At 36.3% G+C, this 19,151-nt stretch overlaps 57 non-coding genes and 3 pseudogenes across 57 annotated transcripts; all 60 read left to right on the plus strand.

The window, feature by feature from the left end:
* Positions 1 to 105: 105 nt before the first annotated feature.
* Positions 106 to 224, plus strand: LOC146948196 (5S ribosomal RNA). The gene has a single exon (XR_015029119.1). It is a non-coding gene; the product is annotated as a 5S ribosomal RNA (ribosomal RNA).
* Positions 225 to 422: 198 nt separating this feature from the next.
* Positions 423 to 541, plus strand: LOC146948197 (5S ribosomal RNA). The gene has a single exon (XR_015028569.1). It is a non-coding gene; the product is annotated as a 5S ribosomal RNA (ribosomal RNA).
* Positions 542 to 739: 198 nt separating this feature from the next.
* LOC146948198 (5S ribosomal RNA) lies at positions 740 to 858 on the plus strand. Its single transcript, XR_015028570.1, has one exon. It is a non-coding gene; the product is annotated as a 5S ribosomal RNA (ribosomal RNA).
* Positions 859 to 1,056: 198 nt separating this feature from the next.
* LOC146948199 (5S ribosomal RNA) lies at positions 1,057 to 1,175 on the plus strand. The gene has a single exon (XR_015028571.1). It is a non-coding gene; the product is annotated as a 5S ribosomal RNA (ribosomal RNA).
* A 198-nt stretch (positions 1,176 to 1,373) lies between these two features.
* LOC146948200 (5S ribosomal RNA) lies at positions 1,374 to 1,492 on the plus strand. Its single transcript, XR_015028572.1, has one exon. It is a non-coding gene; the product is annotated as a 5S ribosomal RNA (ribosomal RNA).
* Positions 1,493 to 1,690: 198 nt separating this feature from the next.
* On the plus strand, positions 1,691 to 1,809 carry LOC146948201 (5S ribosomal RNA). Its single transcript, XR_015028574.1, has one exon. It is a non-coding gene; the product is annotated as a 5S ribosomal RNA (ribosomal RNA).
* Positions 1,810 to 2,007: 198 nt separating this feature from the next.
* On the plus strand, positions 2,008 to 2,126 carry LOC146948202 (5S ribosomal RNA). The gene has a single exon (XR_015028575.1). It is a non-coding gene; the product is annotated as a 5S ribosomal RNA (ribosomal RNA).
* Positions 2,127 to 2,324: 198 nt separating this feature from the next.
* Positions 2,325 to 2,443, plus strand: LOC146948203 (5S ribosomal RNA). The gene has a single exon (XR_015028576.1). It is a non-coding gene; the product is annotated as a 5S ribosomal RNA (ribosomal RNA).
* A 198-nt stretch (positions 2,444 to 2,641) lies between these two features.
* Positions 2,642 to 2,760, plus strand: LOC146948204 (5S ribosomal RNA). Its single transcript, XR_015028577.1, has one exon. It is a non-coding gene; the product is annotated as a 5S ribosomal RNA (ribosomal RNA).
* Positions 2,761 to 2,958: 198 nt separating this feature from the next.
* Positions 2,959 to 3,077, plus strand: LOC146948205 (5S ribosomal RNA). The gene has a single exon (XR_015029239.1). It is a non-coding gene; the product is annotated as a 5S ribosomal RNA (ribosomal RNA).
* Positions 3,078 to 3,275: 198 nt separating this feature from the next.
* LOC146948206 (5S ribosomal RNA) lies at positions 3,276 to 3,394 on the plus strand. The gene has a single exon (XR_015028578.1). It is a non-coding gene; the product is annotated as a 5S ribosomal RNA (ribosomal RNA).
* A 264-nt stretch (positions 3,395 to 3,658) lies between these two features.
* LOC146948207 (5S ribosomal RNA) lies at positions 3,659 to 3,777 on the plus strand. Its single transcript, XR_015028579.1, has one exon. It is a non-coding gene; the product is annotated as a 5S ribosomal RNA (ribosomal RNA).
* A 198-nt stretch (positions 3,778 to 3,975) lies between these two features.
* Positions 3,976 to 4,094, plus strand: LOC146948208 (5S ribosomal RNA). The gene has a single exon (XR_015029240.1). It is a non-coding gene; the product is annotated as a 5S ribosomal RNA (ribosomal RNA).
* Positions 4,095 to 4,292: 198 nt separating this feature from the next.
* LOC146948209 (5S ribosomal RNA) lies at positions 4,293 to 4,411 on the plus strand. Its single transcript, XR_015028580.1, has one exon. It is a non-coding gene; the product is annotated as a 5S ribosomal RNA (ribosomal RNA).
* A 198-nt stretch (positions 4,412 to 4,609) lies between these two features.
* LOC146948210 (5S ribosomal RNA) lies at positions 4,610 to 4,728 on the plus strand. The gene has a single exon (XR_015028581.1). It is a non-coding gene; the product is annotated as a 5S ribosomal RNA (ribosomal RNA).
* Positions 4,729 to 4,926: 198 nt separating this feature from the next.
* On the plus strand, positions 4,927 to 5,045 carry LOC146948211 (5S ribosomal RNA). The gene has a single exon (XR_015028582.1). It is a non-coding gene; the product is annotated as a 5S ribosomal RNA (ribosomal RNA).
* A 198-nt stretch (positions 5,046 to 5,243) lies between these two features.
* On the plus strand, positions 5,244 to 5,362 carry LOC146948212 (5S ribosomal RNA). The gene has a single exon (XR_015028583.1). It is a non-coding gene; the product is annotated as a 5S ribosomal RNA (ribosomal RNA).
* Positions 5,363 to 5,560: 198 nt separating this feature from the next.
* Positions 5,561 to 5,679, plus strand: LOC146948213 (5S ribosomal RNA). Its single transcript, XR_015028585.1, has one exon. It is a non-coding gene; the product is annotated as a 5S ribosomal RNA (ribosomal RNA).
* Positions 5,680 to 5,877: 198 nt separating this feature from the next.
* Positions 5,878 to 5,996, plus strand: LOC146948214 (5S ribosomal RNA). The gene has a single exon (XR_015028586.1). It is a non-coding gene; the product is annotated as a 5S ribosomal RNA (ribosomal RNA).
* A 198-nt stretch (positions 5,997 to 6,194) lies between these two features.
* Positions 6,195 to 6,313, plus strand: LOC146948215 (5S ribosomal RNA). The gene has a single exon (XR_015028587.1). It is a non-coding gene; the product is annotated as a 5S ribosomal RNA (ribosomal RNA).
* A 198-nt stretch (positions 6,314 to 6,511) lies between these two features.
* On the plus strand, positions 6,512 to 6,630 carry LOC146948216 (5S ribosomal RNA). The gene has a single exon (XR_015028872.1). It is a non-coding gene; the product is annotated as a 5S ribosomal RNA (ribosomal RNA).
* Positions 6,631 to 6,828: 198 nt separating this feature from the next.
* LOC146948217 (5S ribosomal RNA) lies at positions 6,829 to 6,947 on the plus strand. The gene has a single exon (XR_015028588.1). It is a non-coding gene; the product is annotated as a 5S ribosomal RNA (ribosomal RNA).
* A 198-nt stretch (positions 6,948 to 7,145) lies between these two features.
* LOC146948218 (5S ribosomal RNA) lies at positions 7,146 to 7,264 on the plus strand. Its single transcript, XR_015029290.1, has one exon. It is a non-coding gene; the product is annotated as a 5S ribosomal RNA (ribosomal RNA).
* A 198-nt stretch (positions 7,265 to 7,462) lies between these two features.
* Positions 7,463 to 7,581, plus strand: LOC146948219 (5S ribosomal RNA). Its single transcript, XR_015028589.1, has one exon. It is a non-coding gene; the product is annotated as a 5S ribosomal RNA (ribosomal RNA).
* A 198-nt stretch (positions 7,582 to 7,779) lies between these two features.
* On the plus strand, positions 7,780 to 7,898 carry LOC146948220 (5S ribosomal RNA). The gene has a single exon (XR_015028591.1). It is a non-coding gene; the product is annotated as a 5S ribosomal RNA (ribosomal RNA).
* Positions 7,899 to 8,096: 198 nt separating this feature from the next.
* Positions 8,097 to 8,215, plus strand: LOC146948221 (5S ribosomal RNA). Its single transcript, XR_015028592.1, has one exon. It is a non-coding gene; the product is annotated as a 5S ribosomal RNA (ribosomal RNA).
* Positions 8,216 to 8,413: 198 nt separating this feature from the next.
* On the plus strand, positions 8,414 to 8,532 carry LOC146948222 (5S ribosomal RNA). Its single transcript, XR_015028593.1, has one exon. It is a non-coding gene; the product is annotated as a 5S ribosomal RNA (ribosomal RNA).
* A 198-nt stretch (positions 8,533 to 8,730) lies between these two features.
* LOC146948223 (5S ribosomal RNA) lies at positions 8,731 to 8,849 on the plus strand. The gene has a single exon (XR_015028594.1). It is a non-coding gene; the product is annotated as a 5S ribosomal RNA (ribosomal RNA).
* A 197-nt stretch (positions 8,850 to 9,046) lies between these two features.
* LOC146948224 (5S ribosomal RNA) lies at positions 9,047 to 9,165 on the plus strand. Its single transcript, XR_015028595.1, has one exon. It is a non-coding gene; the product is annotated as a 5S ribosomal RNA (ribosomal RNA).
* A 198-nt stretch (positions 9,166 to 9,363) lies between these two features.
* Positions 9,364 to 9,482, plus strand: LOC146948225 (5S ribosomal RNA). The gene has a single exon (XR_015028873.1). It is a non-coding gene; the product is annotated as a 5S ribosomal RNA (ribosomal RNA).
* Positions 9,483 to 9,680: 198 nt separating this feature from the next.
* On the plus strand, positions 9,681 to 9,799 carry LOC146948226 (5S ribosomal RNA). Its single transcript, XR_015028597.1, has one exon. It is a non-coding gene; the product is annotated as a 5S ribosomal RNA (ribosomal RNA).
* Positions 9,800 to 9,997: 198 nt separating this feature from the next.
* LOC146948227 (5S ribosomal RNA) lies at positions 9,998 to 10,116 on the plus strand. The gene has a single exon (XR_015028598.1). It is a non-coding gene; the product is annotated as a 5S ribosomal RNA (ribosomal RNA).
* A 197-nt stretch (positions 10,117 to 10,313) lies between these two features.
* LOC146948228 (5S ribosomal RNA) lies at positions 10,314 to 10,432 on the plus strand. The gene has a single exon (XR_015028599.1). It is a non-coding gene; the product is annotated as a 5S ribosomal RNA (ribosomal RNA).
* A 198-nt stretch (positions 10,433 to 10,630) lies between these two features.
* On the plus strand, positions 10,631 to 10,749 carry LOC146948229 (5S ribosomal RNA). Its single transcript, XR_015028875.1, has one exon. It is a non-coding gene; the product is annotated as a 5S ribosomal RNA (ribosomal RNA).
* Positions 10,750 to 10,947: 198 nt separating this feature from the next.
* LOC146948230 (5S ribosomal RNA) lies at positions 10,948 to 11,066 on the plus strand. Its single transcript, XR_015028600.1, has one exon. It is a non-coding gene; the product is annotated as a 5S ribosomal RNA (ribosomal RNA).
* A 198-nt stretch (positions 11,067 to 11,264) lies between these two features.
* On the plus strand, positions 11,265 to 11,383 carry LOC146948231 (5S ribosomal RNA). The gene has a single exon (XR_015028961.1). It is a non-coding gene; the product is annotated as a 5S ribosomal RNA (ribosomal RNA).
* A 197-nt stretch (positions 11,384 to 11,580) lies between these two features.
* LOC146948232 (5S ribosomal RNA) lies at positions 11,581 to 11,699 on the plus strand. Its single transcript, XR_015028601.1, has one exon. It is a non-coding gene; the product is annotated as a 5S ribosomal RNA (ribosomal RNA).
* A 198-nt stretch (positions 11,700 to 11,897) lies between these two features.
* Positions 11,898 to 12,016, plus strand: LOC146948233 (5S ribosomal RNA). The gene has a single exon (XR_015028876.1). It is a non-coding gene; the product is annotated as a 5S ribosomal RNA (ribosomal RNA).
* Positions 12,017 to 12,214: 198 nt separating this feature from the next.
* LOC146948234 (5S ribosomal RNA) lies at positions 12,215 to 12,333 on the plus strand. The gene has a single exon (XR_015028602.1). It is a non-coding gene; the product is annotated as a 5S ribosomal RNA (ribosomal RNA).
* Positions 12,334 to 12,531: 198 nt separating this feature from the next.
* On the plus strand, positions 12,532 to 12,651 carry LOC146948235 (5S ribosomal RNA). Its single transcript, XR_015029287.1, has one exon. It is a non-coding gene; the product is annotated as a 5S ribosomal RNA (ribosomal RNA).
* Positions 12,652 to 12,849: 198 nt separating this feature from the next.
* On the plus strand, positions 12,850 to 12,968 carry LOC146948236 (5S ribosomal RNA). Its single transcript, XR_015028603.1, has one exon. It is a non-coding gene; the product is annotated as a 5S ribosomal RNA (ribosomal RNA).
* Positions 12,969 to 13,167: 199 nt separating this feature from the next.
* On the plus strand, positions 13,168 to 13,288 carry LOC146948237 (5S ribosomal RNA). Its single transcript, XR_015029269.1, has one exon. It is a non-coding gene; the product is annotated as a 5S ribosomal RNA (ribosomal RNA).
* A 199-nt stretch (positions 13,289 to 13,487) lies between these two features.
* On the plus strand, positions 13,488 to 13,609 carry LOC146948238 (5S ribosomal RNA; annotated as a pseudogene).
* Positions 13,610 to 13,809: 200 nt separating this feature from the next.
* On the plus strand, positions 13,810 to 13,929 carry LOC146948239 (5S ribosomal RNA). The gene has a single exon (XR_015029041.1). It is a non-coding gene; the product is annotated as a 5S ribosomal RNA (ribosomal RNA).
* A 201-nt stretch (positions 13,930 to 14,130) lies between these two features.
* Positions 14,131 to 14,249, plus strand: LOC146948240 (5S ribosomal RNA). Its single transcript, XR_015028604.1, has one exon. It is a non-coding gene; the product is annotated as a 5S ribosomal RNA (ribosomal RNA).
* A 199-nt stretch (positions 14,250 to 14,448) lies between these two features.
* Positions 14,449 to 14,568, plus strand: LOC146948241 (5S ribosomal RNA). Its single transcript, XR_015029314.1, has one exon. It is a non-coding gene; the product is annotated as a 5S ribosomal RNA (ribosomal RNA).
* Positions 14,569 to 14,770: 202 nt separating this feature from the next.
* On the plus strand, positions 14,771 to 14,924 carry LOC146948242 (5S ribosomal RNA; annotated as a pseudogene).
* A 197-nt stretch (positions 14,925 to 15,121) lies between these two features.
* LOC146948243 (5S ribosomal RNA) lies at positions 15,122 to 15,241 on the plus strand. Its single transcript, XR_015029326.1, has one exon. It is a non-coding gene; the product is annotated as a 5S ribosomal RNA (ribosomal RNA).
* A 196-nt stretch (positions 15,242 to 15,437) lies between these two features.
* On the plus strand, positions 15,438 to 15,556 carry LOC146948244 (5S ribosomal RNA). Its single transcript, XR_015028605.1, has one exon. It is a non-coding gene; the product is annotated as a 5S ribosomal RNA (ribosomal RNA).
* A 196-nt stretch (positions 15,557 to 15,752) lies between these two features.
* Positions 15,753 to 15,870, plus strand: LOC146948245 (5S ribosomal RNA). Its single transcript, XR_015029151.1, has one exon. It is a non-coding gene; the product is annotated as a 5S ribosomal RNA (ribosomal RNA).
* Positions 15,871 to 16,069: 199 nt separating this feature from the next.
* Positions 16,070 to 16,188, plus strand: LOC146948246 (5S ribosomal RNA). The gene has a single exon (XR_015028606.1). It is a non-coding gene; the product is annotated as a 5S ribosomal RNA (ribosomal RNA).
* Positions 16,189 to 16,385: 197 nt separating this feature from the next.
* LOC146948247 (5S ribosomal RNA) lies at positions 16,386 to 16,505 on the plus strand. The gene has a single exon (XR_015029285.1). It is a non-coding gene; the product is annotated as a 5S ribosomal RNA (ribosomal RNA).
* A 196-nt stretch (positions 16,506 to 16,701) lies between these two features.
* On the plus strand, positions 16,702 to 16,816 carry LOC146948248 (5S ribosomal RNA; annotated as a pseudogene).
* Positions 16,817 to 17,014: 198 nt separating this feature from the next.
* Positions 17,015 to 17,132, plus strand: LOC146948249 (5S ribosomal RNA). The gene has a single exon (XR_015029351.1). It is a non-coding gene; the product is annotated as a 5S ribosomal RNA (ribosomal RNA).
* A 198-nt stretch (positions 17,133 to 17,330) lies between these two features.
* On the plus strand, positions 17,331 to 17,449 carry LOC146948250 (5S ribosomal RNA). The gene has a single exon (XR_015028608.1). It is a non-coding gene; the product is annotated as a 5S ribosomal RNA (ribosomal RNA).
* Positions 17,450 to 17,647: 198 nt separating this feature from the next.
* LOC146948251 (5S ribosomal RNA) lies at positions 17,648 to 17,766 on the plus strand. Its single transcript, XR_015028609.1, has one exon. It is a non-coding gene; the product is annotated as a 5S ribosomal RNA (ribosomal RNA).
* Positions 17,767 to 17,964: 198 nt separating this feature from the next.
* LOC146948252 (5S ribosomal RNA) lies at positions 17,965 to 18,083 on the plus strand. Its single transcript, XR_015028610.1, has one exon. It is a non-coding gene; the product is annotated as a 5S ribosomal RNA (ribosomal RNA).
* Positions 18,084 to 18,281: 198 nt separating this feature from the next.
* Positions 18,282 to 18,400, plus strand: LOC146948253 (5S ribosomal RNA). The gene has a single exon (XR_015028860.1). It is a non-coding gene; the product is annotated as a 5S ribosomal RNA (ribosomal RNA).
* A 198-nt stretch (positions 18,401 to 18,598) lies between these two features.
* On the plus strand, positions 18,599 to 18,717 carry LOC146948254 (5S ribosomal RNA). Its single transcript, XR_015028890.1, has one exon. It is a non-coding gene; the product is annotated as a 5S ribosomal RNA (ribosomal RNA).
* A 198-nt stretch (positions 18,718 to 18,915) lies between these two features.
* On the plus strand, positions 18,916 to 19,034 carry LOC146948255 (5S ribosomal RNA). Its single transcript, XR_015028611.1, has one exon. It is a non-coding gene; the product is annotated as a 5S ribosomal RNA (ribosomal RNA).
* Positions 19,035 to 19,151: the final 117 nt, after the last annotated feature.

Here is a 19,151-nt window from a genome sequence, read left to right on the forward strand (position 1 = left end):
TAATTAACGCAACCTAAAACTCTATTCGTTAATTAACGTAATTTGACGTCTTTTTTGAAAAATAAACTTAGAAATGCATATATACAATTACAACGCTTTACTTTCAGGTGCGATCATACCAGCACTAATGCACCGGATCCCATCAGAACTCCGCAGTTAAGCGTACTTGGGCGAGAGTAGTACTAGGATGGGTGACCTCCTGGGAAGTCCTTGTGTTGCACCTCTTTTTGCCAAAATTTCGTGTTCTTTTTGTTAATTAGCGTAATTTTACGTCGTTTTTGAAAATTAAACTTCGATTGTATTTCATTTTTTTTCGTTAATTAACGCAACCTAAAACTCTATTCGTTAATTAACGTAATTTGACGTCTTTTTTGAAAAATAAACTTAGAAATGCATATATACAATTACAACGCTTTACTTTCAGGTGCGATCATACCAGCACTAATGCACCGGATCCCATCAGAACTCCGCAGTTAAGCGTGCTTGGGCGAGAGTAGTACTAGGATGGGTGACCTCCTGGGAAGTCCTTGTGTTGCACCTCTTTTTGCCAAAATTTCGTGTTCTTTTTGTTAATTAGCGTAATTTTACGTCGTTTTTGAAAATTAAACTTCGATTGTATTTCATTTTTTTTCGTTAATTAACGCAACCTAAAACTCTATTCGTTAATTAACGTAATTTGACGTCTTTTTTGAAAAATAAACTTAGAAATGCATATATACAATTACAACGCTTTACTTTCAGGTGCGATCATACCAGCACTAATGCACCGGATCCCATCAGAACTCCGCAGTTAAGCGTGCTTGGGCGAGAGTAGTACTAGGATGGGTGACCTCCTGGGAAGTCCTTGTGTTGCACCTCTTTTTGCCAAAATTTCGTGTTCTTTTTGTTAATTAGGGTAATTTTACGTCGTTTTTGAAAATTAAACTTCGATTGTATTTCATTTTTTTTCGTTAATTAACGCAACCTAAAACTCTATTCGTTAATTAACGTAATTTGACGTCTTTTTTGAAAAATAAACTTAGAAATGCATATATACAATTACAACGCTTTACTTTCAGGTGCGATCATACCAGCACTAATGCACCGGATCCCATCAGAACTCCGCAGTTAAGCGTGCTTGGGCGAGAGTAGTACTAGGATGGGTGACCTCCTGGGAAGTCCTTGTGTTGCACCTCTTTTTGCCAAAATTTCGTGTTCTTTTTGTTAATTAGCGTAATTTTACGTCGTTTTTGAAAATTAAACTTCGATTGTATTTCATTTTTTTTCGTTAATTAACGCAACCTAAAACTCTATTCGTTAATTAACGTAATTTGACGTCTTTTTTGAAAAATAAACTTAGAAATGCATATATACAATTACAACGCTTTACTTTCAGGTGCGATCATACCAGCACTAATGCACCGGATCCCATCAGAACTCCGCAGTTAAGCGTGCTTGGGCGAGAGTAGTACTAGGATGGGTGACCTCCTGGGAAGTCCTTGTGTTGCACCTCTTTTTGCCAAAATTTCGTGTTCTTTTTGTTAATTAGCGTAATTTTTCGTCGTTTTTGAAAATTAAACTTCGATTGTATTTCATTTTTTTTCGTTAATTAACGCAACCTAAAACTCTATTCGTTAATTAACGTAATTTGACGTCTTTTTTGAAAAATAAACTTAGAAATGCATATATACAATTACAACGCTTTACTTTCAGGTGCGATCATACCAGCACTAATGCACCGGATCCCATCAGAACTCCGCAGTTAAGCGTGCTTGGGCGAGAGTAGTACTAGGATGGGTGACCTCCTGGGAAGTCCTTGTGTTGCACCTCTTTTTGCCAAAATTTCGTGTTCTTTTTGTTAATTAGCGTAATTTTACGTCGTTTTTGAAAATTAAACTTCGATTGTATTTCATTTTTTTTCGTTAATTAACGCAACCTAAAACTCTATTCGTTAATTAACGTAATTTGACGTCTTTTTTGAAAAATAAACTTAGAAATGCATATATACAATTACAACGCTTTACTTTCAGGTGCGATCATACCAGCACTAATGCACCGGATCCCATCAGAACTCCGCAGTTAAGCGTGCTTGGGCGAGAGTAGTACTAGGATGGGTGACCTCCTGGGAAGTCCTTGTGTTGCACCTCTTTTTGCCAAAATTTCGTGTTCTTTTTGTTAATTAGCGTAATTTTACGTCGTTTTTGAAAATTAAACTTCGATTGTATTTCATTTTTTTTCGTTAATTAACGCAACCTAAAACTCTATTCGTTAATTAACGTAATTTGACGTCTTTTTTGAAAAATAAACTTAGAAATGCATATATACAATTACAACGCTTTACTTTCAGGTGCGATCATACCAGCACTAATGCACCGGATCCCATCAGAACTCCGCAGTTAAGCGTGCTTGGGCGAGAGTAGTACTAGGATGGGTGACCTCCTGGGAAGTCCTTGTGTTGCACCTCTTTTTGCCAAAATTTCGTGTTCTTTTTGTTAATTAGCGTAATTTTACGTCGTTTTTGAAAATTAAACTTCGATTGTATTTCATTTTTTTTCGTTAATTAACGCAACCTAAAACTCTATTCGTTAATTAACGTAATTTGACGTCTTTTTTGAAAAATAAACTTAGAAATGCATATATACAATTACAACGCTTTACTTTCAGGTGCGATCATACCAGCACTAATGCACCGGATCCCATCAGAACTCCGCAGTTAAGCGTGCTTGGGCGAGAGTAGTACTAGGATGGGTGACCTCCTGGGAAGTCCTTGTGTTGCACCTCTTTTTGCCAAAATTTCGTGTTCTTTTTGTTAATTAGCGTAATTTTACGTCGTTTTTGAAAATTAAACTTCGATTGTATTTCATTTTTTTTCGTTAATTAACGCAACCTAAAACTCTATTCGTTAATTAACGTAATTTGACGTCTTTTTTGAAAAATAAACTTAGAAATGCATATATACAATTACAACGCTTTACTTTCAGGTGCGATCATACCAGCACTAATGCACCGGATCCCATCAGAACTCCGCAGTTAAGCGTGCTTGGGCGATAGTAGTACTAGGATGGGTGACCTCCTGGGAAGTCCTTGTGTTGCACCTCTTTTTGCCAAAATTTCGTGTTCTTTTTGTTAATTAGCGTAATTTTACGTCGTTTTTGAAAATTAAACTTCGATTGTATTTCATTTTTTTTCGTTAATTAACGCAACCTAAAACTCTATTCAATAATTAACGTAATTTGACGTCTTTTTTGAAAAATAAACTTAGAAATGCATATATACAATTACAACGCTTTACTTTCAGGTGCGATCATACCAGCACTAATGCACCGGATCCCATCAGAACTCCGCAGTTAAGCGTGCTTGGGCGAGAGTAGTACTAGGATGGGTGACCTCCTGGGAAGTCCTTGTGTTGCACCTCTTTTTGCCAAAATTTCGTGTTCTTTTTGTATGGGTGACCTCCTGGGAAGTCCTTGTGTTGCACCTCTTTTTGCCAAAATTTCGTGTTCTTTTTGTTAATTAGCGTAATTTTACGTCGTTTTTGAAAATTAAACTTCGATTGTATTTCATTTTTTTTCGTTAATTAACGCAACCTAAAACTCTATTCGTTAATTAACGTAATTTGACGTCTTTTTTGAAAAATAAACTTAGAAATGCATATATACAATTACAACGCTTTACTTTCAGGTGCGATCATACCAGCACTAATGCACCGGATCCCATCAGAACTCCGCAGTTAAGCGTGCTTGGGCGAGAGTAGTACTAGGATGGGTGACCTCCTGGGAAGTCCTTGTGTTGCACCTCTTTTTGCCAAAATTTCGTGTTCTTTTTGTTAATTAGCGTAATTTTACGTCGTTTTTGAAAATTAAACTTCGATTGTATTTCATTTTTTTTCGTTAATTAACGCAACCTAAAACTCTATTCGTTAATTAACGTAATTTGACGTCTTTTTTGAAAAATAAACTTAGAAATGCATATATACAATTACAACGCTTTACTTTCAGGTGCGATCATACCAGCACTAATGCACCGGATCCCATCAGAACTCCGCAGTTAAGCGTGCTTGGGCGATAGTAGTACTAGGATGGGTGACCTCCTGGGAAGTCCTTGTGTTGCACCTCTTTTTGCCAAAATTTCGTGTTCTTTTTGTTAATTAGCGTAATTTTACGTCGTTTTTGAAAATTAAACTTCGATTGTATTTCATTTTTTTTCGTTAATTAACGCAACCTAAAACTCTATTCGTTAATTAACGTAATTTGACGTCTTTTTTGAAAAATAAACTTAGAAATGCATATATACAATTACAACGCTTTACTTTCAGGTGCGATCATACCAGCACTAATGCACCGGATCCCATCAGAACTCCGCAGTTAAGCGTGCTTGGGCGAGAGTAGTACTAGGATGGGTGACCTCCTGGGAAGTCCTTGTGTTGCACCTCTTTTTGCCAAAATTTCGTGTTCTTTTTGTTAATTAGCGTAATTTTACGTCGTTTTTGAAAATTAAACTTCGATTGTATTTCATTTTTTTTCGTTAATTAACGCAACCTAAAACTCTATTCGTTAATTAACGTAATTTGACGTCTTTTTTGAAAAATAAACTTAGAAATGCATATATACAATTACAACGCTTTACTTTCAGGTGCGATCATACCAGCACTAATGCACCGGATCCCATCAGAACTCCGCAGTTAAGCGTGCTTGGGCGAGAGTAGTACTAGGATGGGTGACCTCCTGGGAAGTCCTTGTGTTGCACCTCTTTTTGCCAAAATTTCGTGTTCTTTTTGTTAATTAGCGTAATTTTACGTCGTTTTTGAAAATTAAACTTCGATTGTATTTCATTTTTTTTCGTTAATTAACGCAACCTAAAACTCTATTCGTTAATTAACGTAATTTGACGTCTTTTTTGAAAAATAAACTTAGAAATGCATATATACAATTACAACGCTTTACTTTCAGGTGCGATCATACCAGCACTAATGCACCGGATCCCATCAGAACTCCGCAGTTAAGCGTGCTTGGGCGAGAGTAGTACTAGGATGGGTGACCTCCTGGGAAGTCCTTGTGTTGCACCTCTTTTTGCCAAAATTTCGTGTTCTTTTTGTTAATTAGGGTAATTTTACGTCGTTTTTGAAAATTAAACTTCGATTGTATTTCATTTTTTTTCGTTAATTAACGCAACCTAAAACTCTATTCGTTAATTAACGTAATTTGACGTCTTTTTTGAAAAATAAACTTAGAAATGCATATATACAATTACAACGCTTTACTTTCAGGTGCGATCATACCAGCACTAATGCACCGGATCCCATCAGAACTCCGCAGTTAAGCGTGCTTGGGCGAGAGTAGTACTAGGATGGGTGACCTCCTGGGAAGTCCTTGTGTTGCACCTCTTTTTGCCAAAATTTCGTGTTCTTTTTGTTAATTAGCGTAATTTTACGTCGTTTTTGAAAATTAAACTTCGATTGTATTTCATTTTTTTTCGTTAATTAACGCAACCTAAAACTCTATTCGTTAATTAACGTAATTTGACGTCTTTTTTGAAAAATAAACTTAGAAATGCATATATACAATTACAACGCTTTACTTTCAGGTGCGATCATACCAGCACTAATGCACCGGATCCCATCAGAACTCCGCAGTTAAGCGTGCTTGGGCGAGAGTAGTACTAGGATGGGTGACCTCCTGGGAAGTCCTTGTGTTGCACCTCTTTTTGCCAAAATTTCGTGTTCTTTTTGTTAATTAGCGTAATTTTACGTCGTTTTTGAAAATTAAACTTCGATTGTATTTCATTTTTTTTCGTTAATTAACGCAACCTAAAACTCTATTCGTTAATTAACGTAATTTGACGTCTTTTTTGAAAAATAAACTTAGAAATGCATATATACAATTACAACGCTTTACTTTCAGGTGCGATCATACCAGCACTAATGCACCGGATCCCATCAGAACTCCGCAGTTAAGCGTGCTTGGGCGAGAGTAGTACTAGGATGGGTGACCTCCTGGGAAGTCCTTGTGTTGCACCTCTTTTTGCCAAAATTTCGTGTTCTTTTTGTTAATTAGCGTAATTTTACGTCGTTTTTGAAAATTAAACTTCGATTGTATTTCATTTTTTTTCGTTAATTAACGCAACCTAAAACTCTATTCGTTAATTAACGTAATTTGACGTCTTTTTTGAAAAATAAACTTAGAAATGCATATATACAATTACAACGCTTTACTTTCAGGTGCGATCATACCAGCACTAATGCACCGGATCCCATCAGAACTCCGCAGTTAAGCGTGCTTGGGCGAGAGTAGTACTAGGATGGGTGACCTCCTGGGAAGTCCTTGTGTTGCACCTCTTTTTGCCAAAATTTCGTGTTCTTTTTGTTAATTAGCGTAATTTTTCGTCGTTTTTGAAAATTAAACTTCGATTGTATTTCATTTTTTTTCGTTAATTAACGCAACCTAAAACTCTATTCGTTAATTAACGTAATTTGACGTCTTTTTTGAAAAATAAACTTAGAAATGCATATATACAATTACAACGCTTTACTTTCAGGTGCGATCATACCAGCACAAATGCACCGGATCCCATCAGAACTCCGCAGTTAAGCGTGCTTGGGCGAGAGTAGTACTAGGATGGGTGACCTCCTGGGAAGTCCTTGTGTTGCACCTCTTTTTGCCAAAATTTCGTGTTCTTTTTGTTAATTAGCGTAATTTTACGTCGTTTTTGAAAATTAAACTTCGATTGTATTTCATTTTTTTTCGTTAATTAACGCAACCTAAAACTCTATTCAATAATTAACGTAATTTGACGTCTTTTTTGAAAAATAAACTTAGAAATGCATATATACAATTACAACGCTTTACTTTCAGGTGCGATCATACCAGCACTAATGCACCGGATCCCATCAGAACTCCGCAGTTAAGCGTGCTTGGGCGAGAGTAGTACTAGGATGGGTGACCTCCTGGGAAGTCCTTGTGTTGCACCTCTTTTTGCCAAAATTTCGTGTTCTTTTTGTTAATTAGCGTAATTTTACGTCGTTTTTGAAAATTAAACTTCGATTGTATTTCATTTTTTTTCGTTAATTAACGCAACCTAAAACTCTATTCAATAATTAACGTAATTTGACGTCTTTTTTGAAAAATAAACTTAGAAATGCATATATACAATTACAACGCTTTACTTTCAGGTGTGATCATACCAGCACTAATGCACCGGATCCCATCAGAACTCCGCAGTTAAGCGTGCTTGGGCGATAGTAGTACTAGGATGGGTGACCTCCTGGGAAGTCCTTGTGTTGCACCTCTTTTTGCCAAAATTTCGTGTTCTTTTTGTTAATTAGCGTAATTTTACGTCGTTTTTGAAAATTAAACTTCGATTGTATTTCATTTTTTTTCGTTAATTAACGCAACCTAAAACTCTATTCGTTAATTAACGTAATTTGACGTCTTTTTTGAAAAATAAACTTAGAAATGCATATATACAATTACAACGCTTTACTTTCAGGTGCGATCATACCAGCACTAATGCACCGGATCCCATCAGAACTCCGCAGTTAAGCGTGCTTGGGCGAGAGTAGTACTAGGATGGGTGACCTCCTGGGAAGTCCTTGTGTTGCACCTCTTTTTGCCAAAATTTCGTGTTCTTTTTGTTAATTAGCGTAATTTTACGTCGTTTTTGAAAATTAAACTTCGATTGTATTTCATTTTTTTTCGTTAATTAACGCAACCTAAAACTCTATTCGTTAATTAACGTAATTTGACGTCTTTTTTGAAAAATAAACTTAGAAATGCATATATACAATTACAACGCTTTACTTTCAGGTGCGATCATACCAGCACTAATGCACCGGATCCCATCAGAACTCCGCAGTTAAGCGTGCTTGGGCGAGAGTAGTACTAGGATGGGTGACCTCCTGGGAAGTCCTTGTGTTGCACCTCTTTTTGCCAAAATTTCGTGTTCTTTTTGTTAATTAGCGTAATTTTACGTCGTTTTTGAAAATTAAACTTCGATTGTATTTCATTTTTTTTCGTTAATTAACGCAACCTAAAACTCTATTCGTTAATTAACGTAATTTGACGTCTTTTTTGAAAAATAAACTTAGAAATGCATATATACAATTACAACGCTTTACTTTCAGGTGCGATCATACCAGCACTAATGCACCGGATCCCATCAGAACTCCGCAGTTAAGCGTGCTTGGGCGAGAGTAGTACTAGGATGGGTGACCTCCTGGGAAGTCCTTGTGTTGCACCTCTTTTTGCCAAAATTTCGTGTTCTTTTTGTTAATTAGCGTAATTTTACGTCGTTTTTGAAAATTAAACTTCGATTGTATTTCATTTTTTTTCGTTAATTAACGCAACCTAAAACTCTATTCGTTAATTAACGTAATTTGACGTCTTTTTTGAAAAATAAACTTAGAAATGCATATATACAATTACAACGCTTTACTTTCAGGTGCGATCATACCAGCACTAATGCACCGGATCCCATCAGAACTCCGCAGTTAAGCGTGCTTGGGCGAGAGTAGTACTAGGATGGGTGACCTCCTGGGAAGTCCTTGTGTTGCACCTCTTTTTGCCAAAATTTCGTGTTCTTTTTGTTAATTAGCGTAATTTTACGTCGTTTTTGAAAATTAAACTTCGATTGTATTTCATTTTTTTTCGTTAATTAACGCAACCTAAAACTCTATTCGTTAATTAACGTAATTTGACGTCTTTTTTGAAAAATAAACTTAGAAATGCATATATACAATTACAACGCTTTACTTTCAGGTGCGATCATACCAGCACTAATGCACCGGATCCCATCAGAACTCCGCAGTTAAGCGTGCTTGGGCGAGAGTAGTACTAGGATGGGTGACCTCCTGGGAAGTCCTTGTGTTGCACCTCTTTTTGCCAAAATTTCGTGTTCTTTTTGTTAATTAGCGTAATTTTTCGTCGTTTTTGAAAATTAAACTTCGATTGTATTTCATTTTTTTCGTTAATTAACGCAACCTAAAACTCTATTCGTTAATTAACGTAATTTGACGTCTTTTTTGAAAAATAAACTTAGAAATGCATATATACAATTACAACGCTTTACTTTCAGGTGCGATCATACCAGCACTAATGCACCGGATCCCATCAGAACTCCGCAGTTAAGCGTGCTTGGGCGAGAGTAGTACTAGGATGGGTGACCTCCTGGGAAGTCCTTGTGTTGCACCTCTTTTTGCCAAAATTTCGTGTTCTTTTTGTTAATTAGCGTAATTTTACGTCGTTTTTGAAAATTAAACTTCGATTGTATTTCATTTTTTTTCGTTAATTAACGCAACCTAAAACTCTATTCGTTAATTAACGTAATTTGACGTCTTTTTTGAAAAATAAACTTAGAAATGCATATATACAATTACAACGCTTTACTTTCAGGTGCGATCATACCAGCACAAATGCACCGGATCCCATCAGAACTCCGCAGTTAAGCGTGCTTGGGCGAGAGTAGTACTAGGATGGGTGACCTCCTGGGAAGTCCTTGTGTTGCACCTCTTTTTGCCAAAATTTCGTGTTCTTTTTGTTAATTAGCGTAATTTTACGTCGTTTTTGAAAATTAAACTTCGATTGTATTTCATTTTTTTTCGTTAATTAACGCAACCTAAAACTCTATTCAATAATTAACGTAATTTGACGTCTTTTTTGAAAAATAAACTTAGAAATGCATATATACAATTACAACGCTTTACTTTCAGGTGCGATCATACCAGCACTAATGCACCGGATCCCATCAGAACTCCGCAGTTAAGCGTGCTTGGGCGAGAGTAGTACTAGGATGGGTGACCTCCTGGGAAGTCCTTGTGTTGCACCTCTTTTTGCCAAAATTTCGTGTTCTTTTTGTTAATTAGCGTAATTTTACGTCGTTTTTGAAAATTAAACTTCGATTGTATTTCATTTTTTTTCGTTAATTAACGCAACCTAAAACTCTATTCGTTAATTAACGTAATTTGACGTCTTTTTTGAAAAATAAACTTAGAAATGCATATATACAATTACAACGCTTTACTTTCAGGTGCGATCATACCAGCACTAATGCACCGGATCCCATCAGAACTCCGCAGTTAAGCGTGCTTGGGCGAGAGTAGTACTAGGATGGGTGACCTCCTGGGAAGTCCTTGTGTTGCACCTCTTTTTGCCAAAATTTCGTGTTCTTTTTGTTAATTAGCGTAATTTTTCGTCGTTTTTGAAAATTAAACTTCGATTGTATTTCATTTTTTTCGTTAATTAACGCAACCTAAAACTCTATTCGTTAATTAACGTAATTTGACGTCTTTTTTGAAAAATAAACTTAGAAATGCATATATACAATTACAACGCTTTACTTTCAGGTGCGATCATACCAGCACTAATGCACCGGATCCCATCAGAACTCCGCAGTTAAGCGTGCTTGGGCGAGAGTAGTACTAGGATGGGTGACCTCCTGGGAAGTCCTTGTGTTGCACCTCTTTTTGCCAAAATTTCGTGTTCTTTTTGTTAATTAGCGTAATTTTACGTCGTTTTTGAAAATTAAACTTCGATTGTATTTCATTTTTTTTCGTTAATTAACGCAACCTAAAACTCTATTCGTTAATTAACGTAATTTGACGTCTTTTTTGAAAAATAAACTTAGAAATGCATATATACAATTACAACGCTTTACTTTCAGGTGCGATCATACCAGCACAAATGCACCGGATCCCATCAGAACTCCGCAGTTAAGCGTGCTTGGGCGAGAGTAGTACTAGGATGGGTGACCTCCTGGGAAGTCCTTGTGTTGCACCTCTTTTTGCCAAAATTTCGTGTTCTTTTTGTTAATTAGCGTAATTTTACGTCGTTTTTGAAAATTAAACTTCGATTGTATTTCATTTTTTTTCGTTAATTAACGCAACCTAAAACTCTATTCAATAATTAACGTAATTTGACGTCTTTTTTGAAAAATAAACTTAGAAATGCATATATACAATTACAACGCTTTACTTTCAGGTGCGATCATACCAGCACTAATGCACCGGATCCCATCAGAACTCCGCAGTTAAGCGTGCTTGGGCGAGAGTAGTACTAGGATGGGTGACCTCCTGGGAAGTCCTTGTGTTGCACCTCTTTTTGCCAAAATTTCGTGTTCTTTTTGTTAATTAGCGTAATTTTACGTCGTTTTTGAAAATTAAACTTCGATTGTATTTCATTTTTTTTCGTTAATTAACGCAACCTAAAACTCTATTCGTTAATTAACGTAATTTGACGTCTTTTTTGAAAAATAAACTTAGAAATGCATATATACAATTACAACGCTTTACTTTCAGGTGCGATCATACCAGCACTAATGCACCGGATCCCATCAGAACTCTGCAGTTAAGCGTGCTTGGGCGAGAGTAGTACTAGGATGGGTGACCTCCTGGGAAGTCCTTGTGTTGCACCTCTTTTTGCCAAAATTTCGTGTTCTTTTTGTTAATTAGCGTAATTTTTCGTCGTTTTTGAAAATTAAACTTCGATTGTATTTCATTTTTTTCGTTAATTAACGCAACCTAAAACTCTATTCGTTAATTAACGTAATTTGACGTCTTTTTTGAAAAATAAACTTAGAAATGCATATATACAATTACAACGCTTTACTTTCAGGTGCGATCATACCAGCACTAATGCACCGGATCCCATCAGAACTCCGCAGTTAAGCGTGCTTGGGCGAGAGTAGTACTAGGATGGGTGACCTCCTGGGAAGTCCTTGTGTTGCACCTCTTTTTGCCAAAATTTCGTGTTCTTTTTGTTAATTAGCGTAATTTTACGTCGTTTTTGAAAATTAAACTTCGATTGTATTTCATTTTTTTTCGTTAATTAACGCAACCTAAAACTCTATTCGTTAATTAACGTAATTTGACGTCTTTTTTGAAAAATAAACTTAGAAATGCATATATACAATTACAACGCTTTACTTTCAGGTGCGATCATACCAGCACAAATGCACCGGATCCCATCAGAACTCCGCAGTTAAGCGTGCTTGGGCGAGAGTAGTACTAGGATGGGTGACCTCCTGGGAAGTCCTTGTGTTGCACCTCTTTTTGCCAAAATTTCGTGTTCTTTTTGTTAATTAGCGTAATTTTACGTCGTTTTTGAAAATTAAACTTCGATTGTATTTCATTTTTTTTCGTTAATTAACGCAACCTAAAACTCTATTCAATAATTAACGTAATTTGACGTCTTTTTTGAAAAATAAACTTAGAAATGCATATATACAATTACAACGCTTTACTTTCAGGTGCGATCATACCAGCACTAATGCACCGGATCCCATCAGAACTCCGCAGTTAAGCGTGCTTGGGCGAGAGTAGTACTAGGATGGGTGACCTCCTGGGAAGTCCTTGTGTTGCACCTCTTTTTGCCAAAATTTCGTGTTCTTTTTGTTAATTAGCGTAATTTTACGTCGTTTTTGAAAATTAAACTTCGATTGTATTTCATTTTTTTTCGTTAATTAACGCAACCTAAAACTCTATTCGTTAATTAACGTAATTTGACGTCTTTTTTGAAAAATAAACTTAGAAATGCATATATACAATTACAACGCTTTACTTTCAGGTGCGATCATACCAGCACTAATGCACCGGATCCCATCAGAACTCCGCAGTTAAGCGTGCTTGGGCGAGAGGTAGTACTAGGATGGGTGACCTCCTGGGAAGTCCTTGTGTTGCACCTCTTTTTGCCAAAATTTCGTGTTCTTTTTGTTAATTAGCGTAATTTTTCGTCGTTTTTGAAAATTAAACTTCGATTGTATTTCATTTTTTTTCGTTAATTAACGCAACCTAAAACTCTATTCGTTAATTAACGTAATTTGACGTCTTTTTTGAAAAATAAACTTAGAAATGCATATATACAATTACAACGCTTTACTTTCAGGTGCGATCATACCAGCACTAATGCACCGGATCCCATCAGAACTCCGCAGTTAAGCGTGCTTGGGCGAGAGTAGTACTAGGATGGGTGACCTCCTGGGAAGTCCTTGTGTTGCACCTCTTTTTGCCAAAATTTCGTGTTCTTTTTGTTAATTAGCGTAATTTTACGTCGTTTTTGAAAATTAAACTTCGATTGTATTTCATTTTTTTTTCGTTAATTAACGCAACCTAAAACTCTATTCGTTAATTAACGTAATTTGACGTCTTTTTTGAAAAATAAACTTAGAAATGCATATATACAATTACAACGCTTTACTTTCAGGTGCGATCATACCAGCACTAATGCACCGGATCCCATCAGAACTCCGCAGTTAAGCGTGCTTGGGCGAGGGAGTAGTACTAGGATGGGTGACCTCCTGGGAAGTCCTTGTGTTGCACCTCTTTTTGCCAAAAATTTCGTGTTCTTTTTGTTAATTAGCGTAATTTTACGTCGTTTTTGAAAATTAAACTTCGATTGTATTTCATTTTTTTTCGTTAATTAACGCAACCTAAAACTCTATTCGTTAATTAACGTAATTTGACGTCTTTTTTGAAAAATAAACTTAGAAATGCATATATACAATTACAACGCTTTACTTTCAGGTGCGATCATACCAGCACTAATGCACCGGATCCCATCAGAAACTCCGCAGTTAAGCGTGCTTGGGCGAGAGTAGTACTAGGATGGGTGACCTCCGTGGGAAGTCCCTTGTGTTGCACCTCTTTTTGCCAAAATTTCGTGTTCTTTTTGTTAATTAGCGTAATTTTACGTCGTTTTTTGAAAATTAAACTTCGATTGTATTTCATTTTTTTTCGTTAATTAACGCAACCTAAAACTCTATTCGTTAATTAACGTAATTTGACGTCCTTTTTTGAAAAATAAACTTAGAAATGCATATATACAATTACAACGCTTTACTTTCAGGTGCGATCATACCAGCACTAATGCACCGGATCCCATCAGAACTCCGCAGTTAAGCGTGCTTGGGCGAGAGTAGTACTAGGATGGGTGACCTCCTGGGAAGGTCCTTGTGTTGCACCTCTTTTTGCCAAAATTTCGTGTTCTTTTTGTTAATTAGCGTAATTTTACGTCGTTTTTGAAAATTAAACTTCGATTGTATTTCATTTTTTTTTCGTTAATTAACGCAACCTAAAACTCTATTCGTTAATTAACGTAATTTGACGTCTTTTTTTGAAAAAATAAACTTAGAAATGCATATATACAATTACAACGCTTTACTTTCAGGTGCGATCATACCAGCACTAATGCACCGGATCCCATCAGAACTCCGCAGTTAAGCGTGCTTGGGCGAGAGTAGTACTAGGATGGGTGACCTCCTGGGAAGTCCTTGTGTTGCACCTCTTTTTGCCAAAATTTCGTGTTCTTTTTGTTAATTAGCGTAATTTTACGTCCGTTTTTGAAAATTAAACTTCGATTGTATTTCATTTTTTTTCGTTAATTAACGCAACCTAAAACTCTATTCGTTAATTAACGTAATTTGACGTCTTTTTTGAAAAATAAACTTAGAAATGCATATATACAATTACAACGCTTTACTTTCAGGTGCGATCATACCAGCACTAATGCACCGGATCCCATCAGAACTCCGCAGTTTAAGCGTGCTTGGGCGAGAGTAGTACTAGGATGGGTGACCTCCTGGGAAGTCCTTGTGTTGCACCTCTTTTTTGCCAAAATTTCGTGTTCTTTTTGTTAATTAGCGTAATTTTACGTCGTTTTTGAAAATTAAACTTCGATTGTATTTCATTTTTTTTTTCGTTAATTAACGCAACCTAAAACCTCTATTCGTTAATTAACGTAATTTGACGTCTTTTTTGAAAAATAAACTTAGAAATGCATATATACAATTACAACGCTTTACTTTCAGGTGCGATCATACCAGCACTAATGCACCGGATCCCATCAGAACTCCGCCAGCACTAATGCACCGGATCCCATCAGAACTCCGCAGTTAAGCGTGCTTGGGCGAGAGTAGTACTAGGATGGGTGACCTCCTGGGAAGTCCTTGTGTTGCACCTCTTTTTGCCAAAATTTCGTGTTCTTTTTGTTAATAGCGTAATTTTACGTCGTTTTTTGAAATTAAACTTCGATTGTATTTCATTTTTTTTCGTTAATTAACGCAACCTAAAACTCTATTCGTTAATTAACGTAATTTGACGTCTTTTTTGAAAAATAAACTTAGAAATGCATATATACAATTACAACGCTTTACTTTCAGGTGCGATCATACCAGCACTAATGCACCGGATCCCATCAGAACTCCGCAGTTAAGCGTGGCTTGGGCGAGAGTAGTACTAGGATGGGTGACCTCCTGGGAAGTCCTTGTGTTGCACCTCTTTTTGCCAAATTTCGCTGTTCTTTTTGTTAATTAGCGTAATTTTACGTCGTTTTTGAAATTAAACTTCGATTGTATTTCATTTTTTTTTCGTTAATTAACGCAACCTAAAACTCTATCGTTAATTAACGTAATTTGACGTCTTTTTTGAAAATAAACTTAGAAATGCATATATACAATTACAACGCTTTACTTTCAGGTGCGATCATACCAGCACTAATGCACCGGATCCCATCAGAACTCCGCAGTTAAGCGTGCTTGGGCGAGAGTAGTACTAGGATGGGTGACCTCCTGGGAAGTCCTTGTGTTGCACCTCTTTTTGCCAAAATTTCGTGTTCTTTTTGTTAATTAGCGTAATTTTACGTCGTTTTGAAAAATAAACTTCGATTGTATTTCATTTTTTTCGTTAATTAACGCAACCTAAAACTCTATTCGTTAATTAACGTAATTTGACGTCTTTTTTGAAAAATAAACTTAGAAATGCATATATACAATTACAACGCTTTACTTTCAGGTGCGATCATACCAGCACTAATGCACCGGATCCCATCAGAACTCCGCAGTTAAGCGTGCTTGGGCGAGAGTAGTACTAGGATGGGTGACCTCCTGGAAGTCCTTGTGTTGCACCTCTTTTTGCCAAAATTTCGTGTTCTTTTTGTTAATTAGCGTAATTTTACGTCGTTTTTGAAAATTAAACTTCGATTGTATTTCATTTTTTTTCGTTAATTAACGCAACCTAAAACTCTATTCGTTAATTAACGTAAATTTGACGTCTTTTTTGAAAAATAAACTTAGAAATGCATATATACAATTACAACGCTTTACTTTCAGGTGCGATCATACCAGCACTAATGCACCGGATCCCATCAGAACTCCGCAGTTAAGCGTGCTTGGGCGAGAGTAGTACTAGGATGGGTGACCTCCTGGGAAGTCCTTGTGTTGCACCTCTTTTTGCCAAAATTTCGTGTTCTTTTGTTAATTAGCGTAATTTTACGTCGTTTTTGAAAATTAAACTTCGATTGTATTTCATTTTTTTTCGTTAATTAACGCAACCTAAAACTCTATTCGTTAATTAACGTAATTTGACGTCTTTTTTGAAAAATAAACTTAGAAATGCATATATACAATTACAACGCTTTACTTTCAGGTGCGATCATACCAGCACTAATGCACCGGATCCCATCAGAACTCCCGCAGTTAAGCGTGCTTGGGCGAGAGTAGTACTAGGATGGGTGACCTCCTGGGAAGTCCTTGTGTTGCACCTCTTTTTGCCAAAATTTCGTGTTCTTTTTGTTAATTAGCGTAATTTTACGTCGTTTTGAAAATTAAACTTCGATTGTATTTCATTTTTTTTCGTTAATTAACGCAACCTAAAACTCTATTCGTTAATTAACGTAATTTGACGTCTTTTTGAAAAATAAACTTAGAAATGCATATATACAATTACAACGCTTTACTTTCAGGTGCGATCATACCAGCACTAATGCACCGGATCCATAGAACTCCGCAGTTAAGCGTGCTTGGGCGAGAGTAGTACTAGGATGGGTGACCTCTGGAAGTCCTTGTGTTGCACCTCTTTTTGCCAAAATTTCGTGTTCTTTTTGTTAATTAGCGTAATTTTACGTCGTTTTTGAAAATTAAACTTCGATTGTATTTCATTTTTTTTCGTTAATTAACGCAACCTAAAACTCTATTCGTTAATTAACGTAATTTGACGTCTTTTTGAAAAATAAACTTTAGAAATGCATATATACAGTTACAACGCTTTACTTTCAGGTGCGATCATACCAGCACTAATGCACGGATCCCATCAGAACTCCGCAGTTAAGCGTGCTTGGGCGAGAGTAGTACTAGGATGGGTGACCTCCTGGGAAGTCCTTGTGTTGCACCTCTTTTTGCCAAAATTTCGTGTTCTTTTTGTTAATTAGCGTAATTTTACGTCGTTTTTGAAAATTAAACTTCGATTGTATTTCATTTTTTTTCGTTAATTAACGCAACCTAAAACTCTATTCGTTAATTAACGTAATTTGACGTCTTTTTTGAAAAATAAACTTAGAAATGCATATATACAATTACAACGCTTTACTTTCAGGTGCGATCATACCAGCACTAATGCACCGGATCCCATCAGAACTCCGCAGTTAAGCGTGCTTGGGCGAGAGTAGTACTAGGATGGGTGACCTCCTGGGAAGTCCTTGTGTTGCACCTCTTTTTGCCAAAATTTCGTGTTCTTTTTGTTAATTAGCGTAATTTTACGTCGTTTTTGAAAATTAAACTTCGATTGTATTTCATTTTTTTTCGTTAATTAACGCAACCTAAAACTCTATTCGTTAATTAACGTAATTTGACGTCTTTTTTGAAAAATAAACTTAGAAATGCATATATACAATTACAACGCTTTACTTTCAGGTGCGATCATACCAGCACTAATGCACCGGATCCCATCAGAACTCCGCAGTTAAGCGTGCTTGGGCGAGAGTAGTACTAGGATGGGTGACCTCCTGGGAAGTCCTTGTGTTGCACCTCTTTTTGCCAAAATTTCGTGTTCTTTTTGTTAATTAGCGTAATTTTACGTCGTTTTTGAAAATTAAACTTCGATTGTATTTCATTTTTTTTCGTTAATTAACGCAACCTAAAACTCTATTCAATAATTAACGTAATTTGACGTCTTTTTTGAAAAATAAACTTAGAAATGCATATATACAATTACAACGCTTTACTTTCAGGTGCGATCATACCAGCACTAATGCACCGGATCCCATCAGAACTCCGCAGTTAAGCGTGCTTGGGCGAGAGTAGTACTAGGATGGGTGACCTCCTGGGAAGTCCTTGTGTTGCACCTCTTTTTGCCAAAATTTCGTGTTCTTTTTGTTAATTAGCGTAATTTTACGTCGTTTTTGAAAATTAAACTTCGATTGTATTTCATTTTTTTTCGTTAATTAACGCAACCTAAAACTCTATTCGTTAATTAACGTAATTTGACGTCTTTTTTGAAAAATAAACTTAGAAATGCATATATACAATTACAACGCTTTACTTTCAGGTGCGATCATACCAGCACTAATGCACCGGATCCCATTAGAACTCCGCAGTTAAGCGTGCTTGGGCGAGAGTAGTACTAGGATGGGTGACCTCCTGGGAAGTCCTTGTGTTGCACCTCTTTTTGCCAAAATTTCGTGTTCTTTTTGTTAATTAGCGTAATTTTACGTCGTTTTTGAAAATTAAACTTCGATTGTATTTCATTTTTTTTTGTTAATTAACGCAACCTAAAACTCTATTCGTTAATTAACGTAATTTGACGTCTTTTTTGAAAAATAAACTTAGAAATGCATATATACAATTACAACGCTTTACTTTCAGGTGCGATCATACCAGCACTAATGCACCGGATCCCATCAGAACTCCGCAGTTAAGCGTGCTTGGGCGAGTGTAGTACTAGGATGGGTGACCTCCTGGGAAGTCCTTGTGTTGCACCTCTTTTTGCCAAAATTTCGTGTTCTTTTTGTTAATTAGCGTAATTTTACGTCGTTTTTGAAAATTAAACTTCGATTGTATTTCATTTTTTTTCGTTAATTAACGCAACCTAAAACTCTATTCGTTAATTAACGTAATTTGACGTCTTTTTTGAAAAATAAACTTAGAAATGCATATATACAATTACAACGCTTTACTTTCAGGTGCGATCATACCAGCACTAATGCACCGGATCCCATCAGAACTCCGCAGTTAAGCGTGCTTGGGCGAGAGTAGTACTAGGATGGGTGACCTCCTGGGAAGTCCTTGTGTTGCACCTCTTTTTGCCAAAATTTCGTGTTCTTTTTGTTAATTAGCGTAATTTTACGTCGTTTTTGAAAATTAAACTTCGATTGTATTTCATTTTTTTTCGTTAATTAACGCAACCTAAAACTCTA

The sequence above is a fragment of the Medicago sativa genome, chromosome 2 (genome assembly GCF_051527215.1).
Source record: "Medicago sativa cultivar Bolivia chromosome 2, Bolivia_mono, whole genome shotgun sequence".
Lineage (NCBI taxonomy): Eukaryota > Viridiplantae > Streptophyta > Magnoliopsida > Fabales > Fabaceae > Medicago > Medicago sativa.